We start from the raw sequence: 21,941 nt of genomic DNA, 5'->3' as shown, positions 1-21,941 counted from the left end.
TCGACAAAGCCTCTGTCAGCTTCAGGTTGTTGCTGTTGCTGCTGTTGTTGTTGCTGCTGTTGCTGCTGTCTCTGAAGTCTGTACTTCTCTGTCCATTCTTCTTTCTCCCTGTTAATTTCTTCTCTGAAGAGCTCTTCTATCAGGTCTTCAGTGATTTTTAACATTCTCACATTCTCTATTTCTTCTGGCTTCGGTATCAGACTGTGTCTGACCCTATGCAAATTCACGTAGGCTTCGTTGAGCTTAGCTAGTTTGGAGCACATCTTCTTAGGAGGATGAGTCGACAATGGATGGCTAGACTGGGAACAACCCGGTTCTTAAAGTTAAAGCGCGGACGTGAAGGAAAACATTCCCCACACGGTTTTCGAGCCGCAACGTTCATGAGAGGGATAGTAAGAAATGAAAGAGCATCAATCCAACATTCTTATAGCTAAACAAAAGACAAAGGCATTTTTTTCTAAACACAACATTTTTTATTCAAAAAATCACTTAACACTAAACAACAACATTTTTAACAATAATCCAACACTATAACATCAAACAATTTTTTTCAAATCACAAACATTTTTTTCTTCAAATATAATCTACTTTAAACAAGGCTGACAACGTTGTGAATGAAATTGTGATTTCCACTGTTGGAAATCATTAGGCCATTGATGGACACTACGTTTCCTAGCTTGAGACAAAAGATAAGCATAATGGTCACAAAACCATCGATCTACTTTCACATCGTTTCTAGCAGAAGAACGAGGATCAAAATGAGTCACTAAATGTTCTAAGGAATAGCCCAGGCTGCGATGATGCAGAAAATACACACAATATTGTCCACACACCAAGGAATCTGTGCCTTGTAATTTCACGTTATTGAATCGGGTGGTTTGAGGATTTCTTCTCATAAAGTCGATGCTATCGTCTTCCAAAGGGGGCAATCCGTACGAATCGAAATATTCCACACAGCCTTCTTGAGGAAAGTAGACGGCTACCCAGTGGGTTCCTGGGAGATGACTATCGTCCGTGTTGATCACGTAAGCTTGATGGTCTTTAGGTTTGCGATGAGGGAGTTCATCTTTAGCACAGACGACGGGATTCCAAGAAGACGTATACGAACTGTGGTTCAAAAGGTAATAAAGTTCCCAGGTATCCATTTGTGTTTGTTTTCTTCTTCACAGGTAATAATAAGTCGTCAATTCGATCCTGACTTTTTGCTTGAAAATGTCTGACGAATAAACGGTTATTCGTTCTGTTTCCTCACTCTGATTCAGGAGAGCTTCGATACGATGGATCTCTTGAGTGGTTAATGGTGGACAAGAATGTTCACGCAAGTCTTTATACCACTGGTGCAACACGTCTTTGTTCGAGATGAGACTCCAAGCTTCGTCCAGATACTCGTCCAATTTTTCTTCTTGACTTAACATTAGGCATTTATCGTGTTGAATTTGACTGGGATGATCGTTTTGACATCCATAACAATTTTTCTTGATCAATTCCGTCATTTTGTCGACCAAGTGTTTGGCAAAACAGCAGACTAAATGGGCTTCTTGTTCTGGCCATCTCGACTTCATCATGATATCTTCTTCGTCTTTGTCTTGAGATTCTTCTCCTTCCACGGTCTCCTTACATTCCATCTCCAAAGTTTCTCCACTAGGTAAAGAGGGATAACAGTCTTCCATGGCTTTCTAATAATCTAGAATGACTTCTCTCAAACTGTTGATTTCTACGGTATTATCGAATTCTGCATACAGGATGACGTTCACTGTCTTGTCCAGTTGCTTTGCAAACTGAAGTTCCACACGAATCTGGCCAGATTTTATAGGATGGAAATGTCCCTCGTCGCTGCCTTGGTCTGGAGTGAAATCGAAAGCCCACAAAGTATAGCCTCCGTCATATTCGTCGTACTCAATGCCGTGACTGGTGTTGGTTCCTAACTGGCCGGTGGCTTCGTACAGGGACAAGTACGATCTCAAGTAATTTTTGTCACCAAATTTAGGTTCGAAAGGTCGGGTACACAAGGTCTTGCCATCGCGACTGACTTCGATCTTGGACACGTCGAAGTGTTGAAAGTTGAAAGGATTTTTAGAGATGGCTCCGTTGAAGGCTTCATTCTCGACCATACCAAGGATTAAACGCTTGGGTAGTTGTCCTTGAAACAGATGATCTTGGGTTATGGATTGAAGGTTAGCGGGAATGGTGAACGTTTTCACTTCCACGCGTCGGATGGGATACTTGGCGGTCGTTCTGCTCAACGTCTGACTGATGTCGTTTCCCACTTTAGGTAACACTTCTACGCGTCGTACGTAGAGTTTGGCTTCTTGGATTATGCTTTTAGGAGCCTTAGTAAGATCAGCAGCCTGCAAATGGAAAGTGGTACTGCTGCGATTCAGTCTCAAGCGAACATTCACCCCGTTCAGCAAATATTTCTCTTGCAACCACATGTCCAAATGCAAACGATCCATCAGTTCTAAACTCTTCTTCTCTAAGATTTTGCTTTCTCTTGCCTCAAAGCCGGAATTGCTTCCATCTGTTTTGTCGAACTTGTCCGCTTCGTCATCTACCCACAGCACACAGGCATTGAGATGACTTGTCTTGGCATCTGTTCCGTACGTCAAGAGATTTTCCAGGTAGGCACGGTAAGGGTATGTATCCATGCTGCTGCTGACCAGTTTGTTATTCAAGTACAAATCCACTGAGCTGAACAAGGAATGCATGAAATTGTTGACGGGAGCTATATTATCATCGTCTTCTACTCCTTTATCATCTTTTTTTAGAACTTGGACTTTTAAGTACAAGTAACTGCTATTCAGATCGATGTAATCTTCGGGCTGTCCTTTGATTTCAAACTCGATGGGAGCGGAATCGGTCAGTGTGGAGATGGGATTAAATTCCACCCACTGAGATTCTTGCATGGTCATCATGGTGGGGGGCATGGCAAACAGATCCAGTTCCGTCTTGGAACAAGCGCAAGACTCTCGGTGCATCATTTTTTTGTTCTGTGTCTCAATAATCGAAAACGTCTAAGTCTCGAACGGTTCTTCTTTTCTTGGCCTTTCTCGCTTGAAGTCTGGTGAAAGGGTGTTTTCTTCGTCGTCGTCTCTTTCTACCTTGTCCTTGCTGAATGCCTGATTCGGTAGCGTGCAGGGCATTTATAGGTGTGTCTCGTCGGCCTAAAATGTCTTTACCCGTTTGCAGCAAGACATTTTTGCCTGCCCTCATCAAGGCTTCTTTAGGGTTTTGTTTGTCGATGATGACATTTTGAAGAAATTCTTTGCCTTGCGTCAGTGCCGCATCTTTCAAGGCGTGCAATCCGCGTGTCACCATCGGTTTCAACACCGGGGCCACCGAACGAAAGGCTGATTTTAACATGTCTCCTAAACCGTGTCCTCGCTGTCGAGCAACCCCTCGGTACACTGGATACATGACTTACTTACGAGTCGTGAGAGAACCGTTTTCGAAAATGGAGTTTCACCGTGACTTTTCCTTTGGTGAATGGAATATTTTGTCCCAAATCTCCTTTTATAGCAATGTTGACCGTGTCCAAATACGACTTGCTGACAGGCAAATAGTGAGGATGGACAAATTCGCGGTGGACGTGATAAGTGTTTCCACCTTCCTCGTCAGTGACCGTGGCAGAATTTACTTTGAAAGGAATGACACGCAGTAATGGTACGGAGGTGTGTCCCACCACGTTGTACTCCACCACATCGGAGTACACGAACATCAAATTCAGTCCTTGGTTCAGTTCTACCGGGAAACGAAAATACCTTGCAAAATGCATGTCGTTGTCAATCTCTGCCATTTTAATTTTTTTGGTCTGCTTATCCGTGACCAAATTGAGGTCTCCACCCAAAATGTCATACAATCCAGGGCAAAATTTAATACGTATACTTCTTTCCTCACTATCAAATTTGATGAGTAGACGATGAGACTGTTGATGGTACTGAATGGTGACACGTTTATTTACTTTGGTCAGAACTTTGTCAAAGGTTGCATAGAATTTGTCAGCGATGGCCTCCACCAGATGCTGACCACTAAAATAATGGCCTGAATTAATTTTAAAGCGATAAACGAAAAGAGGAGGAGAAGAGTCACTGCTGCGGGGTAATAGCTCCTTTGCAAGATGTGAGTTATGTTGAGGACTGCCCGTCATGGTTTGCTGCAGTGCTGGGTCCAAAATTTCGACGTCAAAAGTGTTTTGAGTTTCAGTGATGTTTTTGATTTGTGTTGGGTGAATCATTTCTACCAAAGCCACTTCCCCATGGGCTTCGTGATCTAAGGGGATGGCTTGAGGTAATTTGGCCGTGTAACAGCACAACGTGTTGTTGGGAAACACCTCCATGGAACTGTCACTGGGTAAGGTTAAGTAAAATTGGTTTTGGTGACTCATAATTCCAGAGTTCTGTGGCTGTCCGAGGGGTTAGTGGATGTCAGAGGCGTGTCTCCGCCCAAAATGGGGTTCTGGTTGTGGTTGTTGTTGTTGGAGTGGTGACTGGCACTGGCACTGGACACAACGTTCCCGTTCGAGGAGAATTTCAGGGAGGGATTGGGAAGCAGGTAACCGATGCAACTGCTCAATAAAATGGTCCACAATTGTTTGTCTCCTTGTTGCAAACTCAAATTGGCAATGGCTGCCCCGATGACACAATACACCACGAAGATTTGGCAGAAAAAGACGATTTGCGTTTTAGGCACACGTTCTCCACACCACACCCACAAGGGTTGTTTTTGTAAATCTTGCACAGAAGAACTAGGTGAAAAAGGAGTGGTCGACGTAGTTGCGTCTGATGTGTGAAAGGGCATGATGGTCACTTCTTCTTTTTATAGTCGATGACTTGCGAAGCGTCGATCCAAGAATCGAAACTGGGTGGATATCCTTTCCAACGTACTTTGACTTCTTTGACACGTCGTTTGCCCACTTTACGGGTTCTGCGTTCGAGAATGCTTTCGATGTCGTACACGTCGTCTTCTTTTTTGGTGACACGTTGTAACTCGGGCAAATAAAACGTTCCTTTGAGTACTTCTCCGTTCATGTCTTCCAATTTATAGACGGCAGGATGACGGTCATGCACTCGTCCAGTGACGCGAAACAATTCGGTCGTCCAGTTAGGTAAGTAACCTTTGTCGAAAGTGCGTTTGGTTTTGCCAATGCGCACCCAATCTCCTACGGCCAACATTCCACTTTTCTCGGGGACAGCCCTCGTCGGGGACGTACCAAACAGACGCTCAAACACCAACACTTCGTTGTCGGGAGTCACGTCTTGCGGGGCACGTTCGATGCTTCGATGGTAAGATTGGTTGTACGCTTGCACCAGGTGCGGTAAGATGTCGATGTACTTCAGAGTGTGGTGATGCGTAAAATATTTCCACATGCGTTCTTTCAAAGTGCGTTGAAAACGTTCCACGATGCTGGCTTTGGTTTCGGGATTCTCGGTGGTAAAAAAATGAATGTCACGTTTCTTTAATTCTTTTTGGAAAGCTTGGTTCAGAAATTCGGTGCCTTTGTCCGTTTGCCATCGAAGAGGTTGACGACCGCTTTGTTTCAACACCCGTTGCAGGGCTCGCACTAACTCGCTGCTCGATTTGGAAGTCAAGGGCACGACCCAGGCAAATTTGGAAAAGACGTCGATGACACAAAACAAATATTTGTAGCCACGATTGTAGCTGGCCAAATGAGAGACATCGGCTAAATTGGCTTGCCATTGATGATCGATGCCTTCCACTCGGGTGCGACTTCTGGCAAACTTGCGTCGAATGGGTTTGTGTAAAGTGTAGGTAGCTTGTTCTTGTAACCATCGTTGCACTTGAGGTAAACGGAGACTTTTCAGTCGCGTTTTGGCAGCACGATACAATTTTTGAACTCCTGCGTAACCTGCAGGATGCGAGGGATCGTAGTAAATGCTACCTAAGACTTTTTCCATTTTTTTGTGTTGATTGGTGTGTTAATAAGGCACCCACTCTTGGAAGAGGCTACTCTTTTTCTCTTGGGGTATTTTCTTGGATTGCAAGGCTTTGCGTGTGCGACCGGCAATAGGTGTCGAAGAGGAGGAGGATGTCTGAGCGGGGGATATCGGTTCTTGTTTCACTTCTGTCTTCACTTCTGTCTTCACCTTCTTTTTCTCTTGTGAGGAAGAAGGGGTGGCCATCATCTTTTTAATCCATCCAATTCTGGAGGTAGGTGGTGTTGTTAACTTGCGTACTTTTTCTGGTGGAGTTTGAAACCCTTCTTCTTCTTCTTTTCCTTTTTCTGTCTTGGTCACGGGTACTGGTGGTACTGGTACTGGTACTGGTGATGGTGCTGGACTTTTCATCAAGGTCTTAAAATCTTTCAGAGTGGGTAGAGCTGTTTCGTCTAAAGCTTTCTGGTGAAAGAGTTGCAGTCGTTGCAAGAGTTGACCGTACTTTTGCGATTTTTCTGTTTCGGACAAATCTTGGCGATCCAGCAAGGATTGCAATTCGTGTTGTAACTGGGACATCTCGCTCAAATTGGGATTGGGAGGTAAATGCGGGGTGCGTTGTTCTTGCCACCGATGGTATTCCATCCATCGTTTGTAAGGCACTAAAGCTAGTTTTCGTCCTTCCATGGGGTTGTCAGGGGTGAATTCTGAGATCTTGGGACTTCCGAAGGCCTTTTTATCTTGCTCCCACCAGTCCTCCCAACATGGTTCCCAAGACTCCTTTCAGTATGGGGCCTAACAAGAGAGGTAAAATGCCTCCACGTTGGACCAACATCTTCTTTTTTTGACGAATGGGAATTTTCTTTTGAACCATTTTCCGAAGAACGTGACGATGTTTGCCTAAGCATTGTTTCTGGTGTTTGGACAAAGGGATCGTGCCTTTCAAAACGTTCAAACAACATTCGCACACGGTATCGATGACCTCTTTGGAGGCCGTTTGAATGAGTTTTTTTCGTAGGGGTGGAGAAGCTTTGGACAGGACAGATAACAGGTCCCCATGTTTGGCTAAACGTGGTGGTAGTCCTTTCCTTTTCTTTCCTTGGGGTTTTCTAGAGGGTGACATCTTTGAGTCTTTAGAAGCACCTAAAAACACTGATACCCTACTCGGTCACAGGCCTTTTTTATACTGGAACGCGTCGCCACTGATTGTCTTTACGTTTTATCAGTTTGAGGACAGGCATGACACGTCGTGCAGGGGTACGTAACGGACTAAATCGAGCCAGTTCTTGCTTGGACAAATCCAGTAAACTTTGTAACATGCCCGATCTTTCTTGAACTTTGATTTTGGGAGAAGGTACTTTGTGAGCAGCAGCCACTGCCGCTAAATTGGAAGGTCCTGCCACTGGGGAAGTTCTTTTGGGGGTCATCAACGGAGAAGTTCTTGGTGTAATCAACGTCTCCAAGTACTCTTCAGTTCCTGGTGACATCAACGGAGAAGTGGACAAACGTGAGGCTGCCGGAGACGCTGTGACAGGTCGTGGCTTGCGAGTGTAAGGTTGCGTCCTGGCCGAAGTGCCTCTCTTGCGACTAGTTTTCTTCTTCTGTGGACTTTTCTTTTTCTGGGGACTTTTTCTCTGTTTCTTTTTATGGGGGCTTCTTTTCTTTTTCCGGGGTGATGGTGGTGGTGTCTGGTAAGAGGAGGGTCCTGCCACTGGAGAAGTTATTCTTCTTGGGGACTTGGTCTTTTTCTTTTTCTTCTTGGGGCTTCGTTGGACTTTTGTCTTGGGGATAACTTTGGGGGCATTAGGATCCCATCTTAAGAGTGAGCGAATGATGACCCCTCCTAAAGTACCGCTCCCTCCAGGTTTCAAAATGATTTGTTTTTTGGTTTGAGTGTCGATGCGGAGATCGGCCAGTTGGACCAAAGCGACTTTGTTTCGATCGAAAAAGCGTTGGGTTTGATGAGGAATCTGAATGATTCCTTGGAGTAATTGACGTGCCGTCACCGTGAACCATCGTAAGACTTCTTTGAGACTAGCTTCTAAGACACGGGCTCGTGTTTGTGGATCTTTTTCTCGACTGATGCCATACAAGGCACGAATCAATTTGACGGGAAGATGCGACTGAAGGGACGTCATGTTCACACTGTGTGAGACAGACGAAAAAGGGTCTGAGGTTTTTATAGATTTTTTTCATGGGGAGTGAAATGAAGTCGAGGACGGAGACGTGTACAGGACAGGCCCTCCGTCTTGGCACCAGTGGTGAAACAAGTGGGTACGCAATCGCAAATCCTCGGGGGTCGTAGGTTTCAAATCGACGAGTAAATAGGCGTGTGGCGTTTGAGTGGCATCGTCGTAGGCCTGAGTCAGCCAAGGCGTTCCTAACTGTTTGGCTAAGACTTGCACTTGCGATTTATCTCGAGGGCTTTTAAACAAGACCACGTAATGCGCATTGAGACTGATGGTGCGATGGGCTTTACTTTGTTGAAACAAATTTTGGGTGATGTAAACGACACTGGCATTACGGTGATGCCCTTTGCGCGTGAACCACAATTTAATTTCTTCTTCGTCTTCTCCTAACATGTCGTCGAAAATGACCAAATGCGTTAGACGGGAGTCAGAGACGATGCCGTCGTCTTCTTTAGGAATGCCTTCCACAAACACGATGGAATCGCCTTGACTTTCTCGCAAGAGGCTGTACGCCGATTGCCACTCTTTGTAACACCACACGATTCGTTGAGGGGGCCGATCGATCAAATGATGTTTATGTTCGATCAAACGTTTGACGAATTCGGTTTTGCCTGAACCGCTAGGTCCAGCAATGAGCATGTTAAAGGGATGGCGAAGATACAAAGCCTCCCAACTGGCACGATCTAAGTGTTCGTCGATGACTTTGACAGTAGAGGAAGAGGGAGCAGAGACAGTAGAGGTAGCCATGGTGTGAGAAATGTCACTTGTGACACGAAAAACAAACAAGACAAGAGTTTATATACTTTTTCAGAACACGTTTATTGAATGTTTCAAATATGAACACGAAAGACAAAAATACATACAACCCAAATAGTGATGTACAGGAATATAAAACACAGCAAAGCGATCAAAGTGGAATATAAACAAGTGTCTGTACAACATGTTTTGGTTAACCAAGATGTCCTAGGGACAGTGTGTAATGTTCTTACAGTCTCTACATGAGGTATTGTCACACAAGTGTCCTCCCGGAATGACCTTTCAGGAATGTCCATGACAGTCCTGTCCTGAAGCGAGTGGTTGTTCTCGGTGACGGGTTCTTCTGGCACCGTCACTAACACAGGTTGAAAAGTAACTTTTTTCCTTGAACAACTCTTGTGCATACTGGGCCACTTCTTGGGTCCAAGCCTCAAAACCCCCTTTTTTCCAGTCACGAACATCTGTCCAATGAGGGTGTAAGTCACAAGCTACACACACATCGTCATACACGTCTTGGGTAGCTAAAAGTTGACGAATCTTTTTTTCCTGTTGAGGTCGAGAAGTATCCAGATGAAACCGCAAGGCTTTGAGCAAAAGGAGTTTTTCGTGACCATTTAAGGCCATGGAGGTGGTAAGTACTGATCGTAAAGAGTCCACAAAGAATCGGCTGGTAAACGAAATCCCAGAAAACAAGTCACTAAGACACACACCACTTGTCGTCCCAAATTGAATGGATACAGTTCTTGCAATAATCGATGGTAATGATCCACGGTTTGAATATGGTCATTGAGTTCCTTCCACGGAATCTGTTGGATTACATACGACATAAGTCGTGGCATAGCTGCCTGTTTTTATAGTCTCTTTGTTTCGAAAAGAATACACGTACTTTCTAGCCAGTGATCTTCGTTTTCCAGTGGGTAATGTAAATCTTGCATACTGTAACCGAAACGTCAGAGTTCGATTAGAAGTTTCCTCTTCCGCTAAGTAGATTCCACGTAAAATATGTTGGTAATCCTTTACCTCGTCTTCCTCAATGGGTTGCTCTAGGTGAATCTCGAAGTAACCAAAATGATCAACACGTGAATCATCGGGGGCCTGGAAGTATTGAACAAGGTCTGACCACTGAAACAATTTCTGACGAATCAGTTCTCTTATACCCTTCAGGTACCAGTGGTTAAAGATCTGGTGACGTAACGGATGCAATTGTTCTTTACGTTTCACTTGTATTTTGACCAGCTCTCGGTAAATGCGTTCTCTCAACTCCACAGGCAAAGCACGAATGTTCTCTTGTAAAGTATCCATGAATAGGTCATACTAAATCCTCTTTGGTCTGACACAAGAAATGTACTCTTTGCACAAACATGGTTTCACTTCAGTGTCGAATTTAAATCGTTGAGTCACTAATCTACACATTACAATTCGTTCAGAAGTTTCCTCTTTCACTAAGTTGACATTGTGTTCAAAATGTTGGTAATTCGTTAACTCTTCCTCTGGAATTCGATGCAGTACGTTTACAATGATGTAACTACAATCGTCCATACCAAACCAATCCTTTCTAAAACTAGAGGATCGTTGATCAATGTCTGTCCAATGGAACACTTTCAACTGAATCAGTCCTTGTATAGCCTTCAGGTACCAGTGGTTCAAACACCGGTGACGTAACGGATGCAATTGTTCTTTACGTTTCACTTGTATTTTGACCAGCTCTCGGTAAATGCGTTCTCTCAACTCCACAGGCAAAGCACGAATGTTCTCTTGTAAAGTATCCATGAACAAATTATTATGGTAAGAAGTTACTTCAATGTCTCGGTCCCACTAAGGGTAAGTAATGACAATTCGGTGACCATCGAGCATGTTCAACGTAGGCCGAATCTTGCGGTTCCCAGTGGTGAAGTGACACACCGCAACTGAAGCACTTGACTTTATCTCCTTCGCCCAAGTAGAAAAATCCGGCTCTGGCTAATTCTTCGGGGGTCGGTCCTCCCAGATACTTTGGCCATTTTCCTTTGAACGATTGAAGACGATTTTCAAAGTCGCAGTATTCCGACAAACGCACAGGAAACGAATATTCGTTTTTCACAGGTTCGTTTCGATGAGGGTTGAGTGAAATGGGCAGGAGTTTGCTCAGGGCTGGATGACATCCGTAGGGAGGTAAACGTGAAGGTGGACATTCCCCTTTAAAACGAAACCCAGTAAAATGTCCAAGAGGACGAGCAGCATCGCTTTCGCATCCCACAGGTTTGACACGCACAGCATCACTTTCCATGACAGGGGTAGGGGCACTAAAGTTCCCATGATGCTTTACGGCATCGCTCAGGTCACAAGGTACAGCATCGTACCCATCGCAAGGCTCACAATCGCATTCCACTTCCGAAGCCTCACACTTGAATTGTGCCCTTCTAAACAACTTGTTCTGTGTTTCTCTGAAAGTATTCATCTTGTTCGCTCGGTCTTGGTAGTCACAATGAACTATCGATTTTGCCTAGGGTTCCTTTTTATATACAGACCAATACCAACGTGACCGTACGGTAAGGTGAAATGATTGGGAAGTCGAACTCGCTTCTGGTACACGATTTGATAGACTTTTTCCAAGGGCCGACTGACGATGTGGTGAGTGGGTAAACGTACAATCTTGTTCGGTTGGTGAGTGGTCACTTTAAAGTTTCCATCCTCTCCCGATTGCAAGGCTTCTTTCAATACTCCAAAGTTGACCACTCGACTGGTACGATAATTCAGAGTCAGTCCTTTCACTTTGCACGTCGTGTGCACTTCTCCTTGTTTGTCCCGGTATTCGTAGCCGTAATTTTTGGGACCGCCACTGACGAAACTTAGAATCTTGTCGTCGGGATGCTCGTCTGTCCAGGCTCCTAAACGGTCTCCTTCGATGTTAGGGTGATGTTGAATCGGGTGATGGATGTAAATGCAACTGTCTGTGTCAAAGTACAGGACACGTTCTTCTAACAGTTCTAAAGCTTCGTACAATTTTAAGCGAGCATGAGCTGTCACGTAAGCCGCAATGATGACATTTCCAAAAGGGTCGTCTTGTACAAAGTCCAGATCTTCTTCGTAATTGACCAAGATCAAATTCTCTCGAACGACGTCCACGTGTTTCATGTATTTGGTTTTGTCGTGAATCATCTGGAAGTAGCGGGAAGGTTCTGTCAAATATTCCGTCTTGGGTAAACACGGTCGTTGTGCCATTTTACCCCACAAGCAATTTAACATCACTTTGGCAAACGATCGCCTGCCTTCGTTTTTCTCGATGTGGTCTAAAGTGATGCCTTCTTGTTCGTAGTATTTCTCTTTGAATTGTATTTGGTCTTCGGGAGTGTGACACCAGGAAGGATAGCCGTTGGCTTCTTGTTTCAGTTTCAAAAAGGCATCCACGTAGTCGGCGAAAATGCCTTTCTGAGTAGGGTCACCCTTGCGGTATTGTTGTGTCTTGGGAAAGTGGCAAATTTCGTACACTTCTAACAGTTGGTATCCCATGTCCAGAGCTTTGAACAATTCTACGCTGACCCAGGTTCCCGTCAAGGCCCGTTCTTCCTGGCTGTGCTGACAAGGTTGGTCTTGGTTGCACGTTTCGGCACAAGTACGGCACAAGGGAAACATCAGTTTGCCTTGACAATGGTGAGGTAAGACGGGATGGTATAGGTTCGTGGGAGGCAAAACTTTGCACTTGATCAAGCCTTCGTATTGTCGAATGTTGACCAGGTCGATGTGTTCCGTCAGCAATTGCGGGTGCCCTACGGGAAAGCGACAATATTTGCACACGCAAGGATACAGCGAACACACGTCCAAGTATTTGATTTCTTCTCCTTTCTCTTCGTCGGCTTGGTACAGCAAACAGGTGGCATTGGTCCTTCCTCCGTACAAACTATCCCTCGGGTTCAGCGGGTCCATGAACTGGTAACTTTCCACGAGGCGTTTAAACTCGGGATCGGTTTTCATACGGTGATCGTACTCGTGTTCCCACATTTCCACCACTTGGTATCCTTGCTGTTCTAACTTTAGGCGTCGCTGACAAGTGTCCTGGTACAAGTCTTCCATGGTTCGTTGCAAAAACTGATTTTTAGTGCCACGGTCAGGGTAACAGACGGGACATCCGTGAAATAAGCAACCGTTAAACTCGTACACGATCTTGGGGTTTTCTAAGTCCCAGCCATCGACCGAATACGTTCCGATGGTCTTTTCGCCCCCTCCGTTGCGGGCATGCTGAATCCACTTGTCTTCCTTGTCGCACAAGTAATGTAACCAACGTAGGGCTTTGACCGAGTATTGACGTTTGACAAAGTGGGTCGTTTGAGGACTGATGACAGCCACGGTGTTTTCAGGCATGAATCGTTGTCGATACACTAAGGAACACGCTTTGGCAATGGTGCAAGCTTCTTTCAAAGGATCGACCCCTCCGTGTTCCATGAACAGTTCTCGAAATTTTCCACAGCAACGCCGTAAAATGTCCACGTCGGAACGACAATACTTTAGCATTTCTTCCTGAAAGTCGAAAGGGTCCGAGGCGTGAATCTGGTACCAAGCGTAGAAAGCTTCTCGTTGTTCGGTACGCATGTTGTCGGGGTCGTAATAGTGAGCCTCAGGTAAATGGGGTAGAACGGCGTGTTGATTGGCTTCCGTATTGAAAAAGTGTGGAAAGTACCCTTTAGCCATTTCTGTCATTCCAAACGTTTTAGGCATTCGACTCAAAGGCATGGCCAAATAGCTCATCGAATCTTTAAACTGTACTTGTCCCACTTGCATGAAAATGATTTTGGCTCCGTTCAAAGTCACTTTAGGACGCTCGGTGCCTTGTTCCGTATAGTACCTCAAAAGAAACTGTCCATCGTATCCGGAGAAATTGTGAGCCATCACCGTGGCATGACGATGACAATCTCCGTAACGTTCGATGTCCTCTTGGCTCCACGTCTTGTCGACGGGGTCTAAGACCCATTGGGCAAAATCGGCTAACGTGTTTGGTCCCCGAAAGATTTTTTCACGCCCTCCGGGTATCTTGCTGCAGTGATGGCAATGACTGAAGATAGGTTCTTGAATGCACTTCTCGCACGCTCGATGAGCCACGCAGAAATTAGGAATGTGAATGCCGGTTTCTTGCATGCATTCGAAATCGAAAAAGATGAAATTGCCTTTCTTCTTGTGACCGTCCTCTTTCTCTGGTGGGGGTTGGTATTTTTGCACGTAACATTGGTGTTCCAAGTCCACGATGTGGTGACAAATGTGACATTTTTTCTTTCCTGAACATACGTGTGCCTTGGTATTATTGGTACGTATGACTTGTTCACACGTAGAGCACAATCTCAGCAGTTGACAAGCGCATTTCTTCTGTGAACCTTGCGTTTTCAGATGTTGTTGGTAACAGGTAGGGCTGACAAACGTGCGCAGACAAGTGGAACAAGGCACTGGTTCTTCGCTCAGACAGGGTGAAGAGGCCAAACATCCTGTGCATTTCCATCCACAATGCTTGTGTTGCTCTCGATTGTTATAACCATGGTCACATTTCTCACAGTAATAACTGTATTTCAGGAATCCGGTGATACTGGTAATGGTATCGAAATGTTCATCGTGATGATAAAGATGAATGTATTTTCCGTCCTTAAAGTCTTGGCCTCGAAACAACAGAGGTCCGCGCACTTCTTGAGGGTGCACTTTCAAGGTGTAGCGTGGAGCTAGGGTATCTTGCAATTTTTGCATCTCAGGAATGCCACAGGGTGTGTCTTTGGACAGTCCGGCTTGTTGTAACAGGAGTTGTGCTTCGTTTCGTTGTTTGGCTCGATCGGATCGTTGAATAGTGTCCCAGGTTCTTTTCCATTCTACCGTGTCGTTCTTGTTGGCATAGGTTCGTCCCACCACGATGGCACGGGCTAAACACATCTGGTCATGAGAGTTGTTAATTCGGACGAGACTCTTTTTGGTGTTGCGAAGGTCGTCCACCAATAACATCTTTTTGCGTCCTGTCCCTTGAGGAGGAGAGACGTGGGTCATGTCCAGTGTGGCTTTACCATCGGTGATGTCAAACTGATCATTAGATTGTTGTACGTGTTGAATCTTGTCCATGACTTTGGAAGCAGTCAATTCTGCAGGGGTGCTAAACTCGATCCAAACAGGGGATTTCAAACCGTCGTGTTGTATGGAAAGTCTCAAGCGATCGTCTTCTTTGGGTTGACATTGTCGCTTGAGTGCAGTGAGCAAAGAATCCCACACCTCAGTGATGAACACTTCTGCTTTCTCTAACGGCACTTCAGCCTTGAAATCTTTAAACTTCACCGTGTATTTGTAAGCCGTGGTTCTAAATTTTCTAGAGGAGCGCTTTTCCGTCTCTCGAATGGAATAGTACTTTTCAGGGTTGACAAAGGGTGGTGAACTTGGTTTAGAGGGTTCGGATTCTGGTTCACTCATGTCCTCTTCAAAATCACTGGCATGAATTTGTGCCAAGATTTCAGCCCTGGTACGAGGCGATAGATCACGTTTCTGCCTCTTACTTTCTTCTTCTTTCTTCTCGAATGAATGGGATCGTTTCATCTTGAAAGCAAAAAGTCAAATGACTCAAGTTCAAACACCATAAACTACTTTATAGTCATAGCAGACCAGCGTATATAAAAGGGTGTGTGTCTTGTCCTTTCACTATTCATTTCACTCTCAAGCCGAGCACAACGATGGAAGAGACTGACCAGATGGAACGTTTCGTCAAAGCTTTGCGAGGGGTCATTAGAAAATTCTCTTCAGACCAGCCTACGGACTACTCTCCTTCCTTTAGAGATAAAAGTCAAGATACTTGCTATATCTGTCAGAAGAAAGGGCATTGGTCTTCAGAGTGTCCAGACCGTCAAAAAAGAAAAAAAACAGGGGATAAAAAAGACAAAAGTCAAGATACCTGTTATTATTGTAAAGAAAAAGGACATTGGTCTCCAGATTGCCCAAAAAAGAAACAAGAGGAGTCAGAAGAAAAGAGGAATTCTTCAGAAGAAGAGAGGGATTCTTCAGAGGAAGAGAGGGATTCTTGTGAGGAAGAAAGAAGACAGGTGAAGAAAAAGAAACAGGAGAAAAAAAGAAGAAGGGAAGAAAGCGAGGAGGAAGAAGAAGAGGAAAAGAGTGTGACGGTGAAGAAATTCAAAAAACAGAGAGACTAAACAAGGAGACAGAAGAAATCAATGAACTTTTTATTAAAGTGTTGTGTTGTGAATTGTGAATTGGATTGTAAAAAATGGAGAAAAGATTAAATGAATGATATAAGGTAAGAGTCTTTGAGTTTTGATTTTAAAATAAGAAGCTACACTCACGCACTCATACACAGACACGTACTATAAGGGTAACATGGGTGAGTTTTTTTTTGAGTTATTGGCAAATTGAAATTGTATTTCTTTTCGAGAAATGTGGGTGGCCCTGAAAAGGGCCTTTTTTTCTTTATGGTGCAGGGGTGAGTTTAAGCAATCAATTTTAACTGCCTTAAGCCTTTGCCACGGCCAAGGCCTACTTCTGGACTGCGTAATGATGATAATGATTGGGTTGAAATCACTAAGGGTGGTACGGTAGGCTTAGTCACAGGGTTGACATGTTTGGCTCGGGAAGGTCGTATTCTCTTCGGTCGTGATAAAGAAGTCTGATACATTTGTTTCAGACTTCTTAACTCCGCTAAAATGTCCAACAGTACCGTGACCGTTTGATTTTCACCCTCTTGTTTCTTTGCTGCTACTACTTCTTCTTGCTGTTGCTGCTGTTGTTTTTTTCTTACCTCTTCTTCTTGCTGCTGTTGCTGTAGGAGAAAAACTTGTTCGGCTTCCTTTTGTCTTTGTATAAATTTCTCCAATTCTTCTTTCTGTCTCTGTCTAAAATTCTCCACTTGCGGTAATGAAGAAGGTAACGAAGGTTCCGGAACAAATTCTTGCGAGGAGAGAAAATCCACAAAATCCCAATTCACCTCTTCTGAAAGTAAGTCCGAGTTCCCTTGGGCAGTCTCTCCTGCTGGTGCACCCCAATGGATCGTTTTCTGAGTTTCCGTCATGTTGAATCACTGTCGCATAGATTGACTGCACACAAGCGCTAGCGAATCTATATAGACTACGTGACGTCACAGACTGCACTCTTACGATTGGATGCGGGCTGACTGAATTCTGTAACGCGTGTTTGGATTGGTGAATGAACTCAATCCGTTTCAATCCTTCCTGTCCCTATAAATAAGCGCCGTTCACTGCATTGATTCACCTATTCTCGGAGCCTCAACATGTGGACAGACGTTGAATCTTCAACCCTTGTGTCAACAATGATGTTCAGGACGGACATGCTCATGTATGTCCGATCCAAGTGGACCGTTGTCCACAGGACCAACAGCAGCCTGTGGATAAGAAGAGTCTATATAGAGAGACAAGGTTGCCTCAAGAGGACTCTGATGTATGGCCCTGCTGTAAGACGAAGTTTGAGGAAAAGAAGATGTCGCAAATGCCCTCTATGTTAAGGGCATATTAACATAAACCAAAGGCCCTTTTCAGGGCCAGCCATATTTCTCGAAAAGAGATAGTCTTTGAATTGCCTACCCCTTTTTTTAAAAAAATTTTTTTTAAAAAATCCCATGTTAAATTCCCCTTGTCTGTAGAGTGACCCACGATTTATTGCCATGTTAAATTCCCCTTGTCCGTAGAGTGACCCACGATTTATTGCCATGTTAATTCCCCTTGTCCGTAAAGTGACCCACGATTTATTGCCATGTTAATTCCCCTTGTCCGTAAAGTGCCCCACGATTTTTCTCCATGTTAATTATCCATTGTCCGTAAAGTGCCCCAAGGGGTCTTGTAATGCTAATTCCCATTGTCCGTAAAGTGCCCCCCTTCACTACTGACACGGATCCAGGACAGCTAACCATAAAAATAAATCATACACTGTAAATCAGAATTCACTGCCCATACTTGATTAAGACCGCTCCGGTGGTCTAGTGGTTAGAGCGTGCGCCGCGGATACGGGAGGTCGTGCGTTAGATTAACGGTCGAGTCATACAAAGACTTACAAAAAAGTTACCAACAGCTGTCTCGCTAGGCATTCGGCATTAAGAGGTTAGTGTTATGACTGGTTGGGGCCTGGTGTCAGGATAATGTAACAGGGTGGGACATCATACTACATATCTGCGGCATGATGCCACAGTGCCAGACATCACTATAAACGGCCACACGGCAGACATCGTAGCGATATAACTGCAAACATTTTAAAGCTACGTTAAAAATTCAAATCGCACACACATACTATCACTCCATATGCTACAAAAGTTTATATTTCGCTATATTTATTATGACACAGCGTTTCGTGTGCTTATTCTCCTCCCAAAATATTTCATATAAAGCGATGTTTACCTCCAGGTACTAATCAATGTCAGCCATTGTCTAATTGCTCCAGGTACTGATCTCAACCATTGTCTAATTGCTTCAGGTACTGATCTCAACCATTGTCTAATTGCTCCTGGTAAAATCTCAATCATTGTCTAACTGCTCCAGGTACTAATCTCAATCATTGTCTAACTGCTCCAGGTACTGATCTCAACCATTGTCTAATTGCTCCAGGTACTGATCTCAACCATTGTATAATTACTCCAGGTACTGATCTCAACCATTGTCTAACTGCTCCAGGTACTGATCTCAATCATTGTCTAACTGCTCCAGGTACTGATCTCAACCATTGTCTAATTGCTCCAGGTACTGATCTCAACCATTGTATAATTACTCCAGGTACTGATCTCAACCATTGTATAATTGCTCCAGTGATGGGTGTATTTTTTTCAGATACAGGTCCAGAACAAGTCTCTTTTTCAATAAAAACACTTGTCAAAGTGCATAATCCACTTGCCCGAGAACAACATGTGTTCACTATCATTTTGAGAGAAAAATTAAATGCCCGGTCCCTTATGCTTGAAACCTCCTGCACATTCTGCTGAACAGGTGCTCACAGCCAACGAGATTTCCAACAACGTCATAATTTCTGCATGCTCGGATGGTAAATTCTGAATAACTGTGGCATACAACTTTTGCTTTTGCGATCTCCAACTGTATAAATTCAGGTCGATGTACAGTCTGTATATCATCATCGGAGTAATTTAGTTTTCCGAGCACTGCCAAAATCTTCATGTATCTCGAGCAAAGTTGAAAGTAGAAAAAGTAGGTAAAGCATTGACCTGGGGGAGGGGTGTTGGTTTTTCTAATAGCAATCAGTAAAAAAAGGCAGCTTCAGATTCCTCTAATAGTACTATGGAAGTGTCACGATTACAAAAAATACTCCGTATCAGTTAAATCAATGACTACTTGTTGAAATAAATTGATGTTTATATAGTGTATGGATTTTAGTTCCTTTAGGGTGAAAAAAAAACATTATTATTATTTTTATTATTATTATTAGTAGTAGTAGTAGTAGTAGTACTATTATTATTATTATTATTATTGTTGTTATTGTTGTTGTTTTCGTTGTTGTTGCTTTGTATTAATATTATTTTATTGTTGTTGTTTTCGTTGCTGTTGCTTTGTATTATTATTGTTGTTGTTGTTATTATTGTTGTTGTTTTTGTTGTTGTTGCTTTGTATTATTTATTATTATTATTATTATTATTTTTGCTGTTGTTGTTATTGTTGCATAACTGGCTAAGTTCATAGCTTAGCACAATTATCAAACAATTGCATCGGGACTGATACATTTAACCAGTAATGGTATATCAAGTCACCGTGACCAAGGGTCAGCTTGTTATAATTCCCGACTAAAAGCCAAAGAATTACGGATAATAAAAATAGTATTATTCCCTCGTCATAGGTCACGTGCATAATGACTTCCTGTTGCTTTCACTATAATTAAGCAGGTGGTCTTCATGCGATGGACCTCAAGCATGGAGTTGAGTATTACTGATTTACCAGTCTCTTCCAGAAACTTAAAATGAACATGCTGCTTTTCATTGGCGTGCTGAAGGTGTTTTCATGCAATTCAGATAAAACTTTTTGGGACAGGTCAGACTGGTAACTCATTCAGAATACGAGAAGGCTCCTATCCAGTTTTAGAGGGGCACCGATCGTCGGGCTATCGAATTTTTTAAAGTCACTATTCATAGATGTAACAGTAATAAAAAAGTAAAACAGTTTAGTCCATTATTTTCGATTAATTTATTACTTTATGAGCCAGAAATATATATATTTTAAAACAATCAATTTGGATTAAACTGTTTAAAATCTTGAGAAAAAAAAAACAAAAAAAACACAGACACGATATCATTCATTATTTCACTGTATTAATGACAAAAGAATTAATGTAGCTGAAATAAATAAACATAGTAAAACCAGACAAGCATTTTATTTTAGCGGTGTTTTCAGTGTATCATGTTGACTTTAGAGCGTTTACATTATATCGTGTTCACTTTAGAGTGTTTACAGTGTGTGATGTTCACTTCATAGTGTTTACCCGGTATAGTGTTACTTTAGAGTGTTTACAGTGTATCGTGTTGACTTATGGTGTTTATAGTATATGGTGTTGACTTTAGAATGTTTACAGTATATAGTGTTGACTTTAGGGTGTTTACAGTATATGGTGTTGACTTTATAGTGTTTACAGTATACGGTGTTGACTTTAGAGTGTTTACAGTATAGCGTGTTGACTTTAGAGTGTTTACAGTATATAGTGTTGACTTTAGAGTGTTTACAGTATATAGTGTTGACTTTAGAGTGTTTACAGTATATAGTGTTGACTTTAGAGTGTTTACAGTATATAGTGTTGACTTTAGAGTGTTTACAGTATATCGTGTTGACTTTAGAGTGTTTACAGTATATAGTGTTGACTTTAGAATGTCATTGTGCTTGATGATGGATACAATTATAAAGCTTGAGTCAAGTATAAATGGCATCAGAACAGTCTCGGAATGATATTCATCACTGACATCTTAACAGAATGATTTCGCCATGTGGCAAAACCAACCGAAACTGTTCCATAATAATAGTTCTGTCTCTATAGATTGTTTCACCATGTTTATAGTCCGTTTCTCTGGCGCATGGCGTAACAAAAAGGAATCAGGAAAATTCACTCGTTGAGCCTTATAATGATTTGTCTCATTTACTTTGGAATTGCCTCCCCTTGGCCTATTCGCATGTGACTGAATCCATTATTCTCTCTCTCTCTCTCTCTCTCTCTCTCTCTCTCTCTCTCTCTCTCTCTCTCTGGTGCTTCCACAGATTTTTTTTCGAGGGGTAGGGTGGTGGCAATAAACGTAGTGGCCAGCTGCTAAGTTTTACGCATGAAGGCCAAAACATGTTAAGAGGTGAAAAGGTACCACCCACCCACCTTGCCCCTAAGTGTGGGCGTCCATGCTCTCTCTCTCTCTCTCATATATTTCTAGCTTTCATGCAGTTGTATGTCTGTACATATCAGTAAGAGAATACACAGTAAAAGCCAGTTGATAGAAACAAACACATGATAGTCTTAAACGGTAATAATTAGTGAAGAAACAAGAGTCTAAAATAAAAATAATTCAAAAAAAAGTTTGTTCTTTTGGTGTACAAGACAGCAATATTTTGATCGGAGTTTGTTTTACTGTTCATTGACATGAGGAGTTTGCATGTATATGTATTTATTCGGGACAGATATCTGCTTTGATATTTTCCTTTTATAATGTTTGAATTTATGTATGGGTTCCTGAGGGGCTTTAAACTAGCCAATGCTTTATAAGCAGTTTAGTGTATTCGTTCATATTTGGTTTTCATGGTTCTTCAGAGAAAACCCACACTTGTAAGCTCTAATGGCCCTGATTGCTTCTCTTGAGATAGCGCAGTCAAAGTTAAAGGCGTGATAGATGTCAAGTATTAATCACGATATCTACTGCTGCTAATTTCTCACCATATATATATATATATATATATATATATATATATATATATATATATATATATATATATATATATATATCTGTGTGGTGAAACCATTCATAACGGATCCCTCCGCAGTACGCTCCAGAGCTAAATGTTTATTTTGTCACGATTTTTTGCTTCTTTAATATCATTCGAAAGTCAGTAACAACACAACGAGAAATTGCCGTTTATCGTGCAGATATAGCCAAAGTTCATGCATTCAAAAATCTTACACACGCTGTACC

General features: G+C 42.9%; 1 protein-coding gene across 4 annotated transcripts in view; it reads right to left on the bottom strand.

Moving 5' to 3' along the window:
* The window catches only part of LOC149789896 (uncharacterized), a 40,716-nt gene that overhangs the window by 12,302 nt on the left and 6,473 nt on the right, over positions 1 to 21,941 (bottom strand). The window contains exon 1 of one of the 4 annotated variants that reach the window (XM_089971972.1): positions 18,181 to 18,311. The exons of the other annotated variants lie outside the window; for them this stretch is intronic. The gene's annotated coding sequence lies outside the window, so the exon portion shown is untranslated. Of the gene's footprint in view, positions 1 to 18,180; positions 18,312 to 21,941 lie in introns of those variants that run through there. 4 annotated transcript variants of the gene reach the window in all.

This window comes from Sinohyriopsis cumingii, chromosome 10, assembly GCF_028554795.1.
Source record: "Sinohyriopsis cumingii isolate HCF-2022 chromosome 10, ASM2855479v2, whole genome shotgun sequence".
Classification (NCBI taxonomy): Eukaryota; Metazoa; Mollusca; class Bivalvia; order Unionida; family Unionidae; genus Sinohyriopsis; species Sinohyriopsis cumingii.
Note: the sequence above shows the minus strand (reverse complement) of the source record. Positions and strands in the feature narration are given on the sequence as shown.